The following is an 18,419-nucleotide window of genomic DNA, read 5'->3' on the forward strand; positions in this document are numbered from 1 at the left end:
ACTCTGCAAGAAAGTTTTAAGGAAGATCAAACCCAGGGTCGAGAAGACTTCCCAGAATTTGAAGGTCTCTTATTCAGTGGCCATTCAATCTTCACCTGTAAGATTAGAAGAAAAGAATTTGTCCAGTTTAGACAACCTCTTTTCAGATGTGAGGAAGGCGTTCCTGGGGTAATGGGTGAGGAAATATCCCCTGAGGTGCCCCAAGGGGTTACACACTGTCTTTGGATGTCATTGCAAGATCAGGAGACTGCTTTCGTAAGGGTTTAATATAAACCTGCCTTAAAGTGCAGAGGACGAACAAATGATCGATTTCAGATCTTCTCTAGTTCGTGGAATCACAGCATACTAGGTGTACCGGTTAATAATGCGGATTTTTTTTTTCAATAGATGGAGTTACACATATACTTATATATATGCAATTTGATATGTATGCTATTTTGTTGTATTGATAACGAGCTTCAAAACTTCATATGTCAAATTTTCTGAAGGTGTTAACATCATAGATATTTTTACGCTTAAAAGTGTCGAATTTCGTGCCAAAAAAAAGAGCAGTTGCAGGAAGTTTTAATTCATTACTTTATTTTGAAGAAAAGTGCTGCTGAAAGTTATCGTATACTTCGGGAAGCTTATGGTGAACATGCTCCATCTCAAGATACTTGTGAACACTGGTTTAAACGCTTTAAAAGTGATGATTTCAATGTGAAAGACAAAGAACATCCAGGTCGACCGAAAAAGTTTGAAGACCAACAATTACAAGCATAATTGGATGAAAATGGATGTCAAACTCAAAAACAACTTGCAGAAAGATTAACCGTTGCTCAGTAAACAATTTCCAATCATTTACAAGCAATGGGAAAGATTTTAAAGGAAGGAAAATGGGTGCCACATCAACTGAATGAAAGACAAATGGAAAACCGAAAAGTCATCAGTAAAATGTTGCTTCAATGGCATGAAAGAAAGTCTTTTTTGCATGGAATCGTGACTGGCGATGAAAAGTGGATTTACTTTAGAATCCCAAATGCACAAAATCATGGGTTGATCCAGGTCAACCATCAACCTCGACTGCAAGGCCAAATTGCTTTGGAAAGAAGACAATGCTCTGCGTTTGGTGGGATCAGGAAGGTGTGTTGCATTATGAGCTTCTAAAACCAGGTGAAACCATTAATAGTGATCGATACAGACAACAAATAATCAATTTGAGCCATGTTTTGATTGTGAAACGACCAGAATAGGCCAGAAGACACGGCAAAGTAATTTTGCTTCATGATGACACACCATCACACACTTCAAAACCAGTTAAAGACACGTTAAAAGATCTTGCCTGGGAAGTATTAACCCACCCGCTGTATTCACCAGACCTTGCTCCTTCAGATTACCACTTGTTCCGATCCATGGCACACGCACTTTCTGAGTAGCACTTCAAAACGTACGAAGAAATGGAAAATTGGGTCTCTGAATGGTCTGCCTCAAAACAAGAAAAGTTCTATTGGGACGGTATCCACAAATTACCTGAAAGATGGGAGAAATATGTAGCTAGTGATGGACATTACTTTGAATAAAGCACTTTTGATATTTCTCTTGAAATTATCGTGTTTTCTTTGATTACAAAATCTGCATTTTAACCAGTACTGGTTAAAAATTAGGATTGACCCTTAACGGGTTAAAAATGTGGATACTGGTTAATAATGAGGATTGACCCTTTACCAGGTCAATGACATATGAAGTTTTGAAGCTTGTTGTCAATACAACAAAATAGCATACATATCAAATCGCATATATATCAACATATGTGTAACCCCATCTATTGAAAAAAATCTGCATTACTAACTGGTACACCTCATACATAGCATGTGGCTGCTTTAATATGTCTCTGAAGAGTACTTGCTAGAGAGGAATCGGGCATCGTCATTCTAGGAACAGAAAGTGCCAGTCACGTCACAAAACTCTGGCGTAAAAAAATCCCCTGACTGATCCAGTTTTCTAACCTTTCTTCCCATTTCAGAGACTTTCTGAAGACGTATGACCGTGAACCTGTGATTCAGGAGACAAGTGGATCGGGCACTAAGCTCTGATTTCTTTTCCAATAAGACAACTGGGATAAATTCATGAGAAAATAAATCATGGCCCCAAACCCGAGTCGGAAAAATTAAATAAATAAATGCCATTACTCCCCTGACACTTGCAGCAGGAAAGGGTATTCATATCCACTGACATCCTATTTACAGTGCCCTGCGTGGGGAAGATTTAAGACAAATAATACAGTATTCAAAATTCACGTTATTTTACTATCATGAGTGAAAAGAACATAATGGTTCAATACATCACATTCATACATTACTGTGTTGAAATGCGACGGTGATAATCTCCCAACCTCACCCCAAACAGCTTGGTAAAAACCACATTTCACTTTATCCCAATTTGTCTCCCACTTATATTTTAGTAGAATCATTTGGTTAGACACCCATAGGCCTCTCTCGTAATGAAATCAGCAATTGCTAAAGAACATCAGTTTATAACCTGCCTTAGTACCCATCCAAGACAAAAGGAGTTATTAAAATCCGAAACACAGTAACCGCCCTCAAACTCTTAGAAGAACCAGTGGGAGCAAACCAGAGACAAGCAAAGGAAGGGTTAAGCACAGCTGATTTCTGGGTGAAGAGAGGGATGCAAGATCATTTTCTAAGGCAAACACCTGGAGGGGAAAAAGTAGTATTTTGTTTCCACCTCAAGAAATTGCAGACAAACATAAAGCAAATCACATCAGTGGAATACTCAATTATCTGAACATGCTAATTAACGAACTGTAATCAACCGGCTTTCAGTCCTCCCTTCACCTGCTGTAATATTTGTAGTGCATTGCCTTCCTTATTCCTCACAACCGGTAGAACATTAGACAGTCTGCATGGTGCATCCAAGGGAAACAAATAAGCACAGATTTTTGCTGATGGCAGGAATTTCTCATGCTCAGGGCATATGAACCAATATTACGGAAATGGCAGCGCTGGCTGTATATTTTAATTATTCCCCACACCTACTTTGCAAAGGAGACTTATAGTCCAATTAGGTAATATGATGCTCAGTTATGGTTATTTCCGAAAACTAAGCACAGACAGTCACTTAAAGTAGTAAATATGCAGTCATGACAGAATTAAATATTCATGAAATCAAGAGCGACTGGGAAAGCTGAGGGTATCAGAATATTAAAATCCATCATAGCTTTTACAATGTAAATCTTGTATGCATTTGTAAGGCACCCGGTCAGGTCTAGAATGTGTTGGAATTCCAGTTCCTTGGTAGACTGCCATTAAAATTACAATATTGATTTTGGTAGATAAACAACAATCTCAATCCTGAGCTCAGTTTCAATTCGCAAAACAATTTTGAACATTTGCAAACACCAACTTGTGAAGTGAGCCTGTCTCCAAATACAGAACAACAGCATTCGATGTGATCCCAACACGTTTCCGATCTTTGTTCAGTCCACCAGTACCTCTCTTGGAAGAACCAGTAGACCAAGGCAATCGCCTACTAGGGACATCTCCTGACACGCGGTCCTTTCCCCGGGGGGAGACGGGACTGTGTGCTTGTACCCTCTCCCTTACGTGAGCAAAAGGGAGAGAGTCTATTGACCGACCCTTCTTTGGTTCCAATATTCTGATTTGTTGAACCAACTTTTCCCCCAACCTGAGCAGCACGTTTCAAAATGTATCCACAAACACGTGTGTCCACTTGATACAGACACAGCTCTGAGCACTAGCTTCCATCCACAAAACTGAACTCGGAGTTTGCATGGAGAAGCAAGACTGTACTTGGACACAAAGCTGTCATGAATACACTCTAATCATATTGCCAAGGCATTCTTTTCCATGGCATTAGCACCTACTTGACAATTTCCTCAAGCCCAGAAGCACCAGCACCATTTCTTACTGGGATCCAGTGACCCTGGAGAGCTCTCTCTCCACAGGCAGCAGTAGCTGTCCCCTGGTCTACAATGACACAGCAGGGCTCACCTGCGGCCAGTGCACTGGGTCCCCACCCTCCCCCTCCGAGGTAGGAGGGGGGTGCCGGGTGAGGAGTTTGGAGCTGGGCTCAGCAGTGACCTGCATTCTACAAAGGAGCCAAACTTCGCTCCCATGGTGGTCCTCTTTAGGTGGATGTCACATTCCTCCGAGGAGTCTCAGAAGCCACTGGGCAACTCCTGAAGACATGTGTCTCCCCCTGACCTAGATCGTCCACATTAGCTTGGTCTGCTGTGCGGAAGCAAAGGTCTCTGGGCACTGCTCTCCCGAGGTGTGGGCTCTGCCCTGGCATCACAGCGCACGAACCAGAAGACTTTCCCCTGCACACACCGCTCAGTGGGGAAACCGGGGCAGACTTCGGCTCACGCCTTCCAGTTCAGAAAGTCGCTACCGCCCGGCGATTCCCTGAAACCTCACGCCTTCCCCGCAGCTGCAGCCCCCACCACCACACAAACGAGGGGAGGGGGTGGGGGAAGCGGAGGGTTTAAAGTGACAGCCACTACTAGAGCTCCTCGGTTTTGTTCAAAAGGTGTCACAGCGCCAACACTGTGGACCTACCTTGCTCTCTCCTTTCTCGCCGCGGGGTCTCGCCTCGGGGTCGTCGCTGTCCTCGGGTCGCGCACTCTCGCCGGGCAGTTCATCCTGAGCCAGCGGCTGCGGCTGGGGCTGGGGCTGGGGCTGGAGCTGGGGCGGCTGTGGCGGCGCCTGGCAGGCTCCGCCAGCCCCCTGGGGCCGGGGGATGGGCTCCGGGCGCGGAGAAACTCCCTCAACATCCATCTCCATCTTCCCATTCACTGGAGGGCAAGACAAAAGCGGAGCGGGGACTTGGCAGCGGCGCGCGGCGGCTCCTCAGCTGCCCGCGGCACGCATGGCTCGCCGAGGAGGGGCCGCCTCCCGCGCGCCCTCCCTTCGCCCGCGCTCCCCGCAGCTCCGCTCGCCGGCTCGGCTCCCGGCACTGGCGGCGCCGGGGCCGTGGAGCGCGAGCGCGGGCGGCCGCGTGTCCTTGGAGCGGTGGCCTTCAGGCGCCCCCGGCAGTCCCGCTAAGCAGAGCGCATCCGGCGGCGGCGACGGCAGCGGCGGCGGCGACGCCTCCCAGCCGCGCGCCCAGCCCGGGGGCACTCGGGGACTTGCTCTCCAGCCTGGCCTCCCGGTCCTCGTCGCTTTTCCAGTCGCTCTCCCGGGGCCCCTTGGCGCTTCCCTTCCCCTCCAACCTTCTGAACAAAGTTACGGGAAGAACAAACCAGATGGCCGGGTTTTGCCAGGCGAGACGGGCGGCAATAAGGGAATGTCAGGTGCAAGTGCAATCTGCCGTCCCCGCCCGCTGACCAAGCGCCAACCCCTCACCTCTGCCCTCTCCCCGACGCGAAGGAGCCGAGGAGAGGAGGGTTCTCCGACCCGTGCTAGGCGGCGGCGGCGAGGATTGGAAGAAGAGCATACGGAGGGCTGGTGACTGGTGCGCCCACCCCCCGCCGCAGGCGACCCCCACCTCCACTCTGGCCCGGGTCTTCCTCGAGCGTGTCTCGGGGTCAGCCCCTCCGGTGCGCGCGTGTGGGAGCCTGAGCTCCAGCTCCTCGGTCTGCTCCGCCGCCGGCCGCGCGCCCCGCAGCCCCGCACCAGAACCGGAGTAAAGAGGGGCGAGCCGTCAATTCCCGGCAGGAAATCGACCTCCCCTCACCTCCGGCCCCCGACGCGGGCTGGAGCCGGGAAGGGGTGGGGCCCCGCGTGGATGGCGTGGACGCGAGTCTCGCAGCGCGCCCGAGTTTGGCGTCAAGGTTGGCAGCGGAGGGTCGATGGGGGAGGCGGAGGGAAAAGCGAGAAGTCAGCGCCAGGCATTGACTGCAATGTCCCCCGGGGTGGGCGCCAGCTGGGCGCCGCTGCTCCGGAGTGGCCGGCTCTCAGGGGCGGGAAGGGCGTCCTCAGCAGGCCAGCTCTCCAGGAGGTTCCCGAGGTGACCCCCAGGCCAGGCGGTGAGCCGCGTCTATAAATACAGATATAGGGTGATGACAGAGGGAGACTTGGAAATTCTGAAATCGGGGCTCACCGACAGTCAGGTGATTGGGATGACTTCTAAATTTAACACCACTTGGTCCTGGGAGTCGCTTCCAACTTCACGGGAACTGTTCCTGCAACTCTGCCTGTCCTGGGGAAACCCAGCAGCCACGGAGAGGAAGAGCGAGTTATTAAGAACCTGTTCAATATTAAATAAAGCCTATTGTTCTGGGCTTTGAGTTCCATAATGCCCCCAAATGGATCAGGAGATAAATGAACAATTCATGCATTTCTTAGCAGAGGGTGGCTGTTTTCCCCCTAGCATACAATGTATCACAGATAACACTTGCCTAATGAAATTAGAAAATTGCATTGTTCATCTCGTGACTGCTTTGCATGAACGTACAACTTTTACACATCAAGACATACCCCCTTCCCCACCCTCCCCCAATAAACGCAGTCCCACAAGAACACATCATTAGGTCTTGTCCTTCAATGCAATCTCTCACTCTGCCTGTATGACAGAAATTAATTGCCACTTTAATTTAATCAGCATAGACAGCCAATCTGGATAATGCAATGTGAACATGCTTTTAGAAAGAAAAAAGTTTGGGGATGGAATTAGTTGCTTTTTCTTCGGATTTTCTAAAAAACTAGACTCCAAGCTCATTGTCAAAGTCTACACTTTTAAAATAATATTATGACCCTTTATGTTTATGCATGAAAACAGAAAATAGAGGTAGGTGCCTTTAAAGAAGTTACTTAATCTCTAGTTCCTCCTCAGTACATTGTACTAAATAAATTCTTATAGTATTTTTACAATGGTAAATTAGATTATCTGTATAAAGGGCTTAGCAAAGTACCCTAGTGCATAGTGAGTTCTCAACAGTCACTGCCTGCTACGCTGAAAACAGTAAGATAATACAGATTCACATGAGCACTCATCTGAGGACCTGGATTTAGGAAAAAGAAATTGCCAGCTTAATTAATCGTTTTATATAAATTATTCTAAAAGATACTTGGCATCTTCAAAGAATGAAGCTTCTGAAGGCAGAAAGAAAGTCAATAGTGTTTTGCCCAATAAAGTTTTGAATTTGACAGATTTTCTTTCTACAGTGTAGGAATAAAAATTACATGTCAGTTTCCACAGGAGCTAGAACAGCTGACTGGTAAGTTACCATTCTTCCATGCTTCTTACTTCCAAAATGTGTTTGTGAACTTAAAGCTTAAATGAAGATTAAATCAAAATAAAGATGCAATGCTTCAGCTATATTTGTTCTAAATTTAGGCATATGCTTGTAAAAACTCCCATTGTTAAATGAAAATATTTTTTCCTTTCTCTGCCCTTCTATTTTTTGGGGACATTGAATTTTTTTTGCATCTGCCATAAGTAAATATGGGCTCAGAAAATATATTACATTTCAAAACTGTTGATTGCACCTAATTATGCATGCAAATTGCTACTTCAAGCATGCAGACAGCTTGCAACATTTTCAAAATTTTGCCCCAGTAGTCATTTGAGGTATTTGTGTTACTAGTTTGCTTTTGCCTTAAATCACTTCATTTCCCAATTAGCTTTCAATTAATGACGGGTCTGTGAGTAATTTTGACCTTTTGATGTCCATGGTTTAGGTGATTCCAATGAACAAATCAGCACTTTCAAGAAAATCATCCTTCTTAATTTTTGAGTCATTGAGATGAGTGTTTACACAAAGGTGTCCTGGAGGAGTCATCTAACTCAAAATATGGTCAATGGACCAACAGCATCACAACACTTGTACTGTAGAAATACAGTCTCAGGCCTCACCCCAGACTTCATTCCTCAGAGTCTGCATTTTAACGAGGGCTGCAAGTGCTTTCAATCACATTCGAGCTTGAGAAGCACTGCTCCGTCCCATCACATACTAGTTGGCCTATATTTGGGACTGTACCCCTAAAATAAATACTCAGAGAGACTTACTTGGAAAATACAATCTAAGAAACTTTGTGTGTGTGTGTGTGAAGAAAAAGTCCCTCTCCATCACCCCCCCGCCTCAGGATCTTAGTGTTGCATAATGAAAACTTACATAAATTAAGAATGCATCTGTGTTGGAATCTCTGTAATGAATGAGAAGCATACAGTTTTCAAAAAATCAAAAGGCATTAACCTAAAAATGGAATAGTGCTTTATCTTGAGTAATAAGTTTTATGCTGGGATTTTTGATGCCTTCTGTGACAATGCAAGCAGAAACTGCCAAATTTGTGTCTGTGCAATGACAAGTATAATAAACCTTCAATGATTTGACATAAGTATGGTCTCAATGATATGACCTAATATTTTTAGGAACTAGCAGAACCTATTACTTTTGAAGAATTTCTGGGAAACACACATAAATCAATAAATTATTACTTTAAAGGGCTATCTATCTAGTAGCAGTTCTCACCTTAAATGTATAAGAACTCACCTGGGGAATGTTGAGGAAATGCAGATTGGGCCTGAGTCCCTGCATTTCTAACTAACACACTTCCAGATGAAGCCAGTGCTTCTGGTCCTCAGATTTCATAAACTTGCTTTATCACCGTCTGTGGTTCTCAAGTAGCAATCACTTGGGGAGCTTTTAAAAATCTTTAATGCCCAGACTGCACCTCAGGCAAATTAAATCCAAATCTCTGCAGGGGAGATCCAGGCATCAGTAGTTTTTAAACCTCTCCAGGTGATTACTATGTGGAGCCAAGATTGGGGGATAGTGCTGCACATCATTGATTCCCCAAGTGTGGTCCTCAGAACAGCATCAGCAGCTTCACCTGGGAGCCAGGTATGAATGCTGACTGTCAGGCCCAACCCAGACCTACCGAATCCATATCTGCAGTCTGAGATCTCCAGGTGATATGTATACACATTTAAAGATTGAGAAGCATAGCTCTGGGGTATCCTCATGAGATGGGGAGGTGGCACTCAATCAGCAGCAACCTGGCCCTAACCCCTGCAGCTCTTGGCTTTCTACCCATCTACACCCAATTCTGAGAGGTTCTACAAACCCTTGTGGATAAAGTTCCAGTTGGTAAGAGGAATCTACATGCATCCCTAGCTCTATTTTAATACCACGTGGTTAGCAGCACTGTCTGATAGAACTTTCTCCGATGGGAATGTCCTATATCTGAACTCTTCTGTTAGTAGCCACTAGCCACATGTGGCTATTGAACACATGAATCATGGCGAATATGACTGAAAAACTTTTAATTTTAATTTTAGTTCATTTTAACTGATGTAAATTTAAGTAGCTTCATGTGGTTATTGGTTCCCCTGTTGGACGGAGCAGCTCCAGAGTCATCCTCCTTCCTGTTGCTCATCCCTTATTCATGTTTCCAGGTTGAACACCTCCCACTCGGTTTCTGTGTGTATTAATCCCCAGTGAGTGCACCGGGACGAAAAACATCTGCCATGCCACTTCATTTACATAAGAAGCAACATTGTGCTTAATATTTTGAATGAGAGGAGTTTCACTTGAATTAAGAACCACCAAGAGTTGTCAAAACCTTTTTCATAGCATTCATGACTATGTAGCTTTAATTTTACAGACTTCTCAGACATCACACACAAGGGGTAAGTTTAGAACTGTCTTAAGAAGAGACAAAAGACTACAAATGAATTCTGGGTAGAAAACAAAAAGACAGCTCCTTCCCCAGCATCTTACTGATGCACAATGGAAAGTTGAATAAGTTAAGTGTGTATCTATGTGGGAAATAAATATAAAAACTTGAAGATTCCTCTCAAAATGGAAGATGAGACACAAAACAAAGGAGGGATCAAGGAGCTAAGATGCCAGAAGATAGCAAATAAAATTCAAAATTAAAAAATGTACTCATTAATTGCCTTGAAAGAAAATATCTGTGGAACCAATGAATGGAATGGGATAGGAAATGTTGGGATGGGATGGGATGGGATGGGATGGGATGGGATGGGATGGGATGGGATAGGATATGTTGGGATGGGATGAGATAGGATATGTTGGGATGGGATGGGATAGGATATGTTGGGATGGGATGGGATGAGATAGGATATGTTGGGATGGGATGAGATAGGATATGTTGGGATGGGTGGGGTGGGATGGGGTGGATGAGATGAGGTGAGATGAGATGAGTGGGAAAGGAAAGGATGGGAGGGGAGGGGTGGAATGAAACAAAAATACTAATGATATAAAGACAGGCACCCGCCCCCTTGAGTCTTCCGTTCCCTGGGTTGGGAACAACAGCAACCATGATTACAATAGCAGAGCCACCATACATCACCTCCTGCATTGCTCCCAACAACCTCGAGGTGCGAATGATCAGGAAAGAGATTATTTGAGGGACATTATTTAACAGGTACACCTCAGAATAAAAATAAGCAAATTTCTGCTGGAGAGGGAAGAGGACAGTGTTAAAATAGAATCAGCCATTTTCTTTGATTGAAAGAGATGTGTGTCATTTCTAAGCTGAATTAACCACAACCTGTCTTAGAAAAGGAGGCTACCACCAGGGAACTATTTCTGCAGGGCCGGTGCCTTGCCCAGCTGCTGCTGATCTGCTACTGTGTGATACAAGATTGTGCCCACAAAGAAATGTGTAGCTAAGGGAAACAGCCTCACTTCTGAGGATGGTCACTTCATAGCAACAGAATCCAATAAATAGACTGCCTTTGTTGTCCTCGGGAAAGAAACTCCAAGGGACTTCAGACAATACAATTTCAGGGTTGTGAGCTCAAAGGCCATTCAGAACTCATCCTGACTCTCATGCAGGCGTCTTAAGACTCTCTTACCCATGCTCTCCTTTTCTTCAGAAAGTGAGGGCAAGTTTTTTCACAATCCACGTGAACCCATCTCAGAAGGCAGGGGGCAAAGTGACCAGGAAAGAAGAAGAAAAGATTTACTCCCCTGGGGATGGACAGAAAAGGCAGAACCCAGTTCTATCCTATATAATAAAAGGCTAATATGCAAATTGTCCCCTTGGGAGTTCAACAACCAGGAGTTCGACCACTCGCTGTGACATGTGCTGACCACTAGGGGGCGGTGTGAAACAAAAGAAGGCCCTGGCCAGCAGCTGGGGGAAGGAAGGCCCCGATCAGCCCTGATCGCCTAGGGACCTTACCTGTGCACGACTTTCGTGCACTGGGCCTCTAGTGTTTATATAACCTTGCTGATCTCATGTCTAACAACACAGCTTATTAATTAAACCATAAGCCCTAATTGTTGTTCTAGGCAATGTTTGAAGGACCCTCCCACCCTACACTTGTTCAAATATACCCATGATTTGTAGCTAAAGTTATAGGTGTAGTTTACAGACACAGGATTCCCAGGGTTTCTGAACTTTACCTTCTGAGGCACCTGAAAATATTCCAGGACCCTGCAGTTTCACAAGCAGCCCCATTCTGCCCCGACAATATTGGAGCAATTCTACCTAGTGGCTTCCTGAATCTTGTACAGAATGCCAGATTTGCTGAGCTGTTTGTAGACTTGAACAGTGCCAAAACATCACCTTTATTACTGATAAAGTCTAGGTTGGAGGAAGTAGGTTGAATCGGTAGGCAAATGGTCTTCCTATTTTATTTTTTTATTTCAGAGAGAGAGAAAGAAAGAGAAGCATCAATGATGAGAATCATGGATCAGCTGCCTCACGCACACCCCACACTGGGAATGGAGCCCACAACCTGGACATGTGCCCTGACCGGGAATCGAACCGTGACCTCCTGGTTCATAGGTCGATACTCAACCACTGAGCCATGCCAACCGGGCTGGTCTTCCTATTTTTGAACACTTGGATCAGGCACACAGATCCACTCAGTCACAGCCCCATGGGGCTGATGCAGCTTTGCCTGCAGGCACCCTATAGGCAATTAGCTCCCATAGGGTACAAGCAAAGAGGCCAGGAAGCTCGGTTCATTTTCCCCAAATTCACTAGGCCGGTAAGACACCTCTCCTGGGGAGAGGGAGTGAAAGAGTAGAAAGATGCCAAAAGTGTTATGTTACTTGAACTTGCTACACATGGAAAGAAACGTTTATCAGATGTTTTGGGGGAAAGTGTTAATCCCCCCAAATGAATTCTGCTTCAACATCAGCAGATCCCATGTCCCTTCTCTCAATGCCCCTCACTGCCTGGCTCCCCCTTCGGAGCATTCCATTTCCTGCCTCTTGTATCTGCTCATTGGTCCTGTGCTGTCACCAGGCCACCATCAACTCTACAGGCCGCACTCTCCTCAATTATAGAACTAACTTACTGGGTCTTAGACGGGGTTGGTGAATTAACATCCCTCCTACAAAGCTGTCAAGAATTAAACTCCTGACCTGGCTCTCGTTAGCATCATACTTGTATCACCTGAGCCAACCTGAAATTGTAAGGAGGCGTGAGGCTTGCAGAGGGGAAGCCTTTTATCTTACAAATGCCTAATAAATATTGCATTTTCATAATTTGGCTTTTTAAACCAGAAATTACCTTTCATCCCCGCGTATAGTATATTTTAGAAGACCCACTGAATGCAGTGCCTCCCACATGGTGGGAACTAAATAAATGTTTGAGGATGAATATTAAAAACCTTTTATGGGAAGACTTAGAAATGACTTTGCATCTCATCTTGGAAAGTAAAACAAGAATAGGCTATTTGGGCCATGTCTAAAAGCAGCCATCTTTCTGCAGGATTATGTGGAATTATAGTGTGAGGGGGGAAGAAGCAGAGAAAAGTAAGAAATGTTAAATGCCCCTGTTTTGTCCATTCTGGATGAATAGGATTTTCTATCAGATATGAGAAATTGTAGCTCTGATATCTAGCTGCAGCCTCCTTGATCTGCTGATTACATTGTTTTGATTTGCTTTTGTGGAAAAGCATTTTTGCTTAAAAAAATATATACAGACTTTTCCCTTTCTATCTAGCAGTATAGGATAGCTTTGTGCCATGCAGCGTTTGAAGACTGGGTTTTTAAAATTACTAATCTGTGGCTGACTTTATTGTGTCAATTCCTATTTCAATAGCCATTTCTCTTAATTCAGGATATAATTTCTTGTGTACATTTCCACACACCATTTTTTTTTGTGTGATATGGGGTGGATGGGGGAAAAACACAGCTTTTTAATTTTTTAAAATAGATCTTCTGCCTGTTCCATTTTGTGCTCTTAACCAATTAAAGAAGCCAATGGCATTTTCAGCTTCTTTTTTTAAAGAATAGACTATTTGGAAACTAGGTTTTCACCATGAATTACGGTGATCACGTTTGTATCAGTTTTACGGAACTGCTGTAAGAAGAGAAATAACTGTACCTTTGCACAAGTATGTTTTCTGAGTCTCTGTCTCCTTTTTTATGAATTGAAGAACCTGTAATTCCTTTCAGCTCCAAGACACTGAGATAACAACATTATAGCTATTTTCTGACCAGTTAAGTGCACGCTGAAAGGATTCAATAATCAAGCGAGGGTAGGAAACTCTGTAGTTTGTAATGGCATGCTTTCATTTTCATCTATTAAACAGCAAATCTCTTCTATTTCTAGATGTGGCCTTTGGTCTCCTGGTCATTGTGTCCTTTACCTGTACACTTTGCTTTCCATTTTGGAACCAGAATCTAAGCGACATGTGCAACTGCAGCAATAATTTGGCAAGACATTTTGGGAAACCAGGAATTTAAATGTAAATATGAAACATACAATCCACAGAGACAGTGATAAACATAATAAATGAGCTCATAGGGAGAACCAGAGCGTGTGGGTGATGAGTGGCAAAATTCACCTGGATATATTTCTAGAGAAAAGAGAGGGACCACTGTAGTGGGGAAAGTGACAATTCAATGGGTAATATATACCTTTTCTCTCATGTCACTTAAGAATATCGTAGATGCTTAGAAATGAAGGCACATGTGAATACCAACTGTTGATGTCCCTCAGCATGCAGACTCCCAGCCCTCTGCTCTGTTGACCCTATTGTGTTATGTGTCACTTGTCACTTCCCCACTGCTGAAGGCAATGCCTTTTTCCACTCTTGATCCCAGCGGGCCTTCCATCCTGTATTTCACTTCAAGCTCCCCAAGAAGCTACTCAGACTTGATTTCCTCCTCATCCTCTGACTAGTCCCTCACCACTGGTTTTTTTGTTTGTTTTTACTCTTCTTTTCTTATCCATCTCCAAGTGACTTGTTGTAGTCTATGTATACTCTTTATTCAAGGAACTCACAAAACTTCCACCTCCTCATCTTGGGAATGGTGCTCACTATCAACCACCAGAGAGATTAAGCATTAGGTATTTACATATAGCATCTCTTTTCATTATCACAATAATTCTCTGCAGTAGCCATTGCTAGCATCATTTTATACATGAGGAAACAAGGTTCTGATTGGCTAGGTGACATGACTAAGGACACAGAATCAGAGATTTGAACCCAGTACTTTCTGACTCAATTTGCATCATCCTTTCATCCACCTATGTATATCAATTACTGTGCAACAAACCACCACAGAACTCAAAGCCCTAAAACAATAATAAGCATGTATTTTACTTCACGTACCTGTGACACAGACAGAGCTTAGTGGATCTGACATGCCTCTGCTCCATGTGGCATCAGCCAGAGCAGCTCAGCTGGGCTGGAGGCTGCACTTGGCAGAGGCTCACCCACAGGGCTGGCAAGCAGGTATTGGCTGTTGGCTGGGAGCTTAGGGGCCTCAGTTCCTCCCTATATGGGCCTCAATAAAGGCTGCATGGGCTTCATCACAGCATGGTGGCTGGGTTCCAAGAGCAAAGGACCCAATAGACGGAGGTAGAAGTACAAGGTGTTATGACTTAGTCACACGGTGTCATTTCTGCTATATTCTGTTGATTGGGGCAATCAACCAAAGGCCCACCCAGGTTCAAGGGGAGATGACATAGACTCCACTTCTTCTTTTTTTTTTTTTTAATATATTTTTATTGATTTCAGAGAAGGGAGAAGGAGAGATAGAAACATCAATGATGAGAGAGAATCATTGATCTGCTGCCTCCTGCACACCCACACTGGGGATCGAGCCCACAACCCAGGCATGTGCCCTGACTGGGGCGGGAATCGTACTGTGACCTCCTGGTTCATAGGTCAGCTCTCAACCACTGAGCCACACTGGCCGGGCTGGACTCCACTTCTTGATGGGAAAGGAGCAAGGTACTAGAGAGCACGTAGGACAGCAGGAAGCATTGTTGCAGCCATCACTGGGAGAAAGAAGCTGCCACATCATTTTCCTCTATAAAGCCCATCTATAAAGATGACTTTTTTTTAAGATGACTTTTACATCTTTTTTTTTTTTTTTTACTTTTAAATCTTTACCTCCACGCCCTGACTTCCCCTCTGAAGCCAGTTCCACAGTTCTGATGGTCTATTAGAATGTTTCAAAATCCGAATTCACCGAGTTCTTTGTCAACATCAAGCCTTCCCTTACTCTTCATTATTTACATTATCAGCAATGTTCTTCCCAATCCCAACACTCGGCAGCTCACATGCAGATCTGCTCCTCTTGTTCCAATCTCTTCACATTCATAAAACCTACTACTTCTACTTCAGCTCATACACATTTAGCATTGAGTACCTACTTTGTAATTGGCCTTATATTGGTTATTGTCAGTTATTAATGATGGCGATACAATAGTATGTTCACACACACAAATATGTATGAAAAAATACATACCTTTGCTCTCAAATAGTTTACAGGCTCATGCAGAAAGAAAAGACAAATCATCTGCAGAAAGAAAAGACAAATCATCAAAAAGTTATCATTGTTTCAAGTATCATATTCCAAAGAAACCCAGGATGCTGAGGTTGCAAAGAAAAGAGCACTAACCTAGATTTGGGTGAGTGAAGAGAGAAGGAAGTGAACTCTGATCCAAGTTTAAAGGCACAGTAGAGTTTTATTCCATCTGAGCTCACACATTACAAACAGCAGCCAAGCCCAAATTGAACAGAATCCCATTTAGCTCAGGACGGCTTTTGGTGGGTCGGCCAAGCGATTGTCTCTGAAGCATTGAATGATACCCAAAGGTACACCTCTGTTCAAACACATTTCTCTATACTCTTTGAATGTGGCCAACGTATAGAAGGTAATTAATCTAGCTGAGATTAACCAGTTTTGCTAAGCATGTAATGTTTAAAAATCACCTATATAATTTTATTAAACAATGTCACCCCAATACATTCAATACAATTTTTAAAAAAGAAATGAGCCAGGCACGAAAGGATGAATACATAATTTCATTTAAATGAGGTACCTAAAATAGGCAAATTCATAAAGACAGAAAAATAGAATGGTGGTTCCCATCAGTGGAGGAGAGGGAGGAATGGGGAGTTAGTGTTCAATGGGTACAGAGTTTCTGTTAGGGAAGAGAAAAAAGTTCTGGAGATGGATGCTGGTGATGGTTATATAACATTATGAATGTACTTCATGTCAGTGAAATGGTAACATTTATGTTAAATATATTTTACCACAGTAAAAGCCAAAAAAAAAAAAAGAGTCAATGTAGAGTACTTTTAAACATTATTTAAAGGAATTCGCGAGAGCTTTTTAACTGACAGGGAAAGGAATTTTACATGGCCCCAGGTGCTGGTGTTTTGCCAGCTTGTGGTCACACGTATGACCATATGTTTGTGGTGTCCTCTGTCCCTTGTTCTGCTCTGCGTCTCTGGACTCTGTATTCCTGGGCTCCTTGCACACTTGTCTCTGGCTAGTTGAAGTCCCTGGAAGGCACTGGTGGAAAACAGGAGGGTACAAGGAAGGGAGAGGTGGGGTTACAGTTGCAGCCTTCCCTCTCTTGGCTGCAACTGGAACCTACAGCCGCAGCATCCCCTCCTGTCAGGTGTGCCCAGCTGTCCTGTTGGGCAGGGATACACCAGGGATGGGACCAGCCTCCTGCTCTTGTTAACCTCTCGTGGTCTCTTCATCTTCTGGCTACCATCATAGGCATAACCGGTTTGATCACAGCCCTTTCCATTTGAAATAGTAGAGTGGTGTCTGTGACTGGACCCTGAATGATACACCTAGCTAACTCATTTTTTAAATTATTTTCAACTGTGGCAAAATACACATAAAATTTATCAACACAATCATATTTAATGTGCAATTAAGTACATTCACATTGTTGTGCAATCTCCACCACCATACATCTCTGGACTGTTCTCATTTGCAAAACTGAAACTCTAAACCCACTAAACAACTCCTCCTTTGCCCCAACCCAAGCCCCTGAAAACTACCATTACATTTTCTGTCTATAAGATTGACTATTCCTCATATTAGGTGGAATCATACATTATTTATTGCTTTTTTTGTAAAAGGTTTATTTCACTTAATGCCCACAAGGTTCATCCATGTTGTAGACATGTCAAATTTCCTTCCTTTCAAATACTAAATATGATCCATTATATCTACACACCAGATTTTGTTTACCCATTAATCTGCTGATGGACCCTTAGCTATTGTAAATAATATTGCTGGGAACACGGGTATACAACCATCTCTTTGAGTTCCTAATTTTGGTTCTTTGTGGCATATACTCAGAAGTTGAATTGCTGGATCACATAGTACTTCTATTTTAAGTTTTTGGAAGAACTACCAGATTATTCTCCTTTGTGACTACACCATTTTACATTCTCACCAATAGCACAGCAGGGTTCTAAACTCTCCACATCTGTGCCAACACTTGTTATTTTCTGTGTTTTTTTATGGTGGCCATTATAATGGGTAGGAGGTGATAGCTCATTGTGGTTTTTAGCTCATTTTAATACCAGAGCAGTTGACTTTGAGTGGCAAAAATCATTGACCCAACCTTGTCTTCTAGTCATAAGCAGGGTGTCTTCTAGTCATAAGTTTACTGCTCTTTGTTTCTATGACAAGTTTAAGAGCTTTAACAGTGCCCACCAATGGAGGCCCAAAGAGGATATCAGAGTAAGATGGCTCTTCTTCAAATCCTACCTCAGCCACTCTATGACCTTGGACACCTCAGCCCAACTCTTTCTCTGATCTGAGTTTTTTCATCATTACATTGTGAATAATAATCCATGCTTTATTCAGATAGAATTATATCTCCTCTATATATTTACTTATATTTCAGATTCTTGGTTTTAAATATTTGATGCTTTGTACCTTGCTAGCTTGTTTGCATAGTTAAAACATCAGATGCTTTTGTTGACACCGTATCAATAAAAAGAACTGAAACTGTGCACACGTTGCTTTCCCTGGTGGCGGAGCTTCGCCAAGGTGATTAATTAAGTGTACAACTCCATGTCATCTGACAGCAGGACTTCAAATCCTGACTCCACCACCAGGAAATGTGTGACTTTCAAACTTACCTAAGTTATTCAATTTCTCTAAGCCTCAATTTTCCCATCTGTAAAACAGGTATAATAATAGTTCCTCCACCTTTGGGTTGTTGTGGGGATTAAATGATAAAATTACCTCAAGTGCT

The sequence above is a fragment of the Eptesicus fuscus genome, chromosome 18, assembly GCF_027574615.1.
Source record: "Eptesicus fuscus isolate TK198812 chromosome 18, DD_ASM_mEF_20220401, whole genome shotgun sequence".
NCBI lineage: Eukaryota > Metazoa > Chordata > Mammalia > Chiroptera > Vespertilionidae > Eptesicus > Eptesicus fuscus.